This window comes from Aythya fuligula, chromosome 3, assembly GCF_009819795.1.
Source record: "Aythya fuligula isolate bAytFul2 chromosome 3, bAytFul2.pri, whole genome shotgun sequence".
NCBI classification, from domain to species: domain Eukaryota; kingdom Metazoa; phylum Chordata; class Aves; order Anseriformes; family Anatidae; genus Aythya; species Aythya fuligula.
In genome coordinates, this window is record NC_045561.1 from 17909848 (window position 1) to 17914548 (window position 4701).

The window sequence follows — 4701 nt, forward strand, 5'->3', positions numbered from 1 at the left end:
AAGGCTTCAGAAGTTCTGCACTAGGCTGAACCAGAAACTTTCCAGTCTTATTTTATTTTATTTTATTTTATTTTATTTTATTGGAAGAGGGAAATCCTGAAGTTGCTGATGTGCTGATCATTAGTTTGGATAAGGTAGCAAGGGGATTGAGGATGAGTGCGAAGCTCCTTACTCTTTTACAAACTAAATTGTCTAGCGGGTGCCAAGGGAAAAAAAATAATATATATATATATACATATATAAGTGCCCTTTCTGTGCCTGTACATGCTGGTGTTCTCCATTAATTCCTTGGAATGTAACTTCATTTCCTCAGAATAATTCATCAGCTAATTCTGAACAAACCCTCCAGGCACTGGAGGAAAGCTGCATCCTGTCCTGAAGGAACAAACTTCATCCTACTGGGGGGAGAATGACCAGCTCTGTGGGACTTGAATTTGCGTATCTGAAATTCACTCAGTGGCCTATTGCTAAAAGCCTGACATTCCCTTGGAGGTCAATGCTTAAAGCCCCCAAACCCTGTAATTTCTCATCTCGTCACAAGCTTCAAAAGGGTGGAGGAGCTCTCAGAGGCTCGGAGCTTGACAAAGCCTCCCAAACCAGGCAGCCATCAGGGGAGACAAGGAAGTCCTTCAGCTTTTGGGGAACAAAGAGCTGTGCTGGGGGTGATTTTCCTCTGACCCGCTTCATCTGCTCAGCCACAAGCTGTGGGCAGCTCGCTAGGCCTGCGATGTCTGTGTGCATGAAGAGAACATAGAGCGTTATGAAACCTCCTTGATGTCCACAGCTTGCGTGATCACACTCGTGACGCTCCTATTTATGATCCCAAAGGCAGAAATGGCTCTGCAGGCTTCTTGAGTTTCCTAGTTACTTCTGAAAATGAATGTGATTCACATGATGGCAAATAATGTGGATCACAGAAAAAAATAAATAAATCATATTGCTCCAGATGATTATGTTTCATCAGACAGCTTTAAGTTTTCTAATGGACCGCAGTATTTGAACTTTTCTCTAATCTGCAGGTGTTTCTGCAGTATTTTGGCTACTGTTCAGTCATTGATTTCTAGAAAGGAAGAATTTTAATCTGTGGAGCACTGGCTTCCAGTGATGCTTGAAGTAACACTCCAGGTCAAAAGCTGTTTGAAAAAATACATCAGTATTGAAGTGTTACTTTTTTGTACCTTGGAATGGGAATGATGAGTCACACATTTCTCTCTTTGCAGGTTTCACAAGGCACTTAAATCCAAGGTACATTTTATTGCCAAATAAAATTGTGCTTGGTACATTTTATTGCCAAACCTGATCGCTTTTCCAGCCCACTTTCAAATACTGCCTCAAAAGACAGCGCATTGGAGGACAATCTGTAAGGACAACATTTGCTCAGAGTGTTTCCTAAGCAGCATCATGCAGTTCCTAGAGGGCAAAGGGTGCCCTGTAACAGAGCTACATTGTTTAATTGATTTTTAAGCAGCAACAACAATTCGGTTTTGTGCTTCTGATCTCAAGCAAATGATGTTTGCAGGGCAGCCTGCTCCTCTCTGTGTGCAGGCAGCTCACCTGGCAGTAGAGGTCAGTCCTGACTCACCTCTGTTCACCCACCCACAGCTCCCTTGTGACAAGGGCTGGGGTGCTGCCAGTAACTGAAGAGAGATCTTGTTTCGGAGTAGCAGATCCTTTTTATTTTTTATTTTTTATTTTTTAGCAGTTGCTAGCTGTACTTCTATTACGCAGTTCCCCCGAGCAGAGTGATGGTGCTGGGTGGTTCACCCTCTGGCTGAAGGTTATGGAGGAAGTAAGCAGTCCAAAAAAGTTGGCTTGCGTAGATTGATGGAAGGTTACATTAACATTTCCTTGTTTTTTACAAGCAGATCTTGCTGTGGAGATATGCAATGTGCTGGCAAGTAAGACCTTCACAGCAAGCTGTGCTAATGCAAACATTTCCCCACCCTACAGCAGTATTTGGGGCTTAAGCCTTGGAACAAGACTGAAGGACCAAGGCCAGCAGGGATGCTGGTGTTGTACCACTCAGGATCAGGGATCTCAGCTGTATCAGGTGCTACCAGCTGTAAATCAGAGCGAGGTGCCTGTGACAGGGACAGGCCGGGAAGGGACAGGCCCCTGCTTCGCTGCTGGCCGGGGCTCAAGCCAAGCAGCACACGCAGCAGGGGATAGAAGGAGACCTGCAGGGGATAGAAGGAGAAATTTGGGGTGGACAGCATGCTAGGTCTGATTTATAGGCTTTTTCTGCCACTTTTGGCTTCTTATGCTGGAAATCTTGCCTGTTGGATTAGACTGAGATCAAGCGGAGCTCAAACAAACCCACCTAAAATAAACACTGTAATGTTTTGTCATGGTAGAATTAGCACAGGAGGTCCTGGATTTGCCCAGGAAATCAAAAGGCACCTCTGATGTTCTTCCTTGCTAAAACCAGTGTTTGAAGAACAGCATGTAAAGTTTTCAGAAAGGGTTACCTTGGGGAAAGCTCCAAAGCAGCACACCCTCAAGCCTTCCTTTCATAGCTTTCTATTTTCTTTTTAAAGTCTTTTAAAAGTCCACTTTACATGTTTATTTTCCCAGCTTTTATAGTCACATTGATTTATACATAAAGTTATCGTTCTTAGCGGTTACGCAAACCACTTGTGCAAACTTGCTTCGACAGCCATTATCATATTGCCATGGTTACAGCCTTATCACCATTTAACCTCGCATTTCATTACTAACCAAATCCAATGCTGGCCTTACTTCCAGTTTAGGAAAAGAAAGCCCAAACTAACAAGTTTTATTTCCCTTTTCAGGCCATCGCTGCATGGGCAGGTTTGCTGGGTTTGCTCCTGTGCACGGGTGCGGTTCCTTGCGACGGTGCTGAGGGGATGCTTGTGTAGGAGAAGGCTTCCTGGAAGCAGCGCCAGTGCTAATATCACCTTGCTGCCGCGGTGCAATTAAGAGGCATTAATTTTCCCTCAGTCAGTTGTGTAATTGCGCTGCAGGGCCTTCTGAATACTGCGTGTAAATGAGTCCGCAATTGGAACTAATGAAGGTTAAAACCCTCTTGCATGACTTTATGATCAAATTAGTTCCTTTGGCCCAGAAAACAGCTGCGGTAGCAACACGCTCTGCATTAGGAACAAGACCACAGGTTAACTCTGTGCTACTCAGCGCCGGCCTTACAAAGGTACCTCCATCCAAAGAGTCAGCACTTCAGAACCAAAAGGCTGCTCCGCTCCAGGGTACCGCAGCGAGGCATGCCGTGGTTTTCCCCCAAAAATGAGCCTGGCTGTGCAGATGCTGCTACGGCTGCTATGGCTGTCTGCCCCGGCTGTGCCAGCAAGCGACAGGGCTGTGGGCATCCCAACCCTGCTGCGTCCAACCAGGGAGAGTCCTGCCCTCTGGTGTGCACTGCTGCAGTGGATGCACAAGGCCTCAGGATGCAAAGCACATGAAGTCCCTCTGGTCTTCATGCTTTTGGGGCAATTAGAAGGTGGGTGGGTATAGGAAATAGCTGCCCAAGTCCTCTGGCTGCAGCAGGAAGTGGAGCAGTGCTGAGCGAGGCTACGGCTGCCTGTGCTGGCAGCGATCAGGGCTCTGGGATGCCTGTGGCTGCCATCTCCTGCATTGGCACCTCTGGGTACAACGTGGTGCTGCCTGTGCTTCTGGGTCCAGCATGCGTGGGGTGCCCGCCCTGTTATTTGAGCACCCATCCTGAGAGATTGTCAAGCTCTCCCTGGCTCTGCCCCAGTGGGCAAGTTTGCTGCGGCCTGCCCTTGCTGCCCTAACCAGCAATAGGACTAGAGATAACTGGAGATAGGACTAGAGATAATCAGTGATAGGACTAGAGGGAATGGCCTCAAGTTGCACCAGGGGAGGTTCAGGCTGGCAATGAGGAGACATTTCTCCTCAGAAAGAGCAGGCAGGCATTGGAAGGGGTTGCCCAGGGAGGTGGTGGGGTCAACGTCCCTGGGGGTGTTCAAGGAAAGGTTGGACGTGGTGCTTAGGGACATGGTTCAGTGGGTGATGGTGGTGGTAGGGGATGGTTGGAGCAGGTAACTTAGAGGGCTTTGCCAACCCTAATGATTCTGTGATTCTATGAGGCTGAGTCCCCCAGTGGGGCTCCTGGGTGCCTCCACGAAGCCCACGAGGGCACCGCAGCCTCATCCTCAGCCCACCCCTGGCGCAGCGAGGACCACTGGGTACTCCGCGGTGCCCGCGCAACCCGGCCGCCATTTCACGACCCAGCTGCCGGGGGGCGACCAGGGGGCTCGGGCGCGCCCCCCACACCCCCTTTTTTCTCCCTCCCCACCAGGGGGCGCCATCTCCGCGGCGGCCGCGGTGCCGCGCCTTGGCCAATCGGCGGGCGCGCCGCCTGCCGGCCCCGCCCCTCTTTGTTGCGGCCACCAATGGTGGCGGCCCGGGGGCGGCGGCGGCCAGCGCGGGACCGGCGGCGGCGGCGGCGGCGGCATGGGGCGGCCGCGGCGGCAGCAGCGGGCGGGGGGGCGGCGGCCGCCGGCGGGGCCGCTGCGGGGCATGGCCGCGGCTCCATGACGGGCACGGCGGGCGGAGGAGGAGGAGGAGGAGGAGGAGGAGGAGGAGGGCGACGCCGGGCGGCCCCGGCTGCAGCGGCGGCGGCGGGCGGGGGCCGTTCCCGGAGCGCACAGCCGCGGGCGGAGGGCGGCGGTGGCGGTGGCGGTGGCAGCGGCAGCGGCGGCT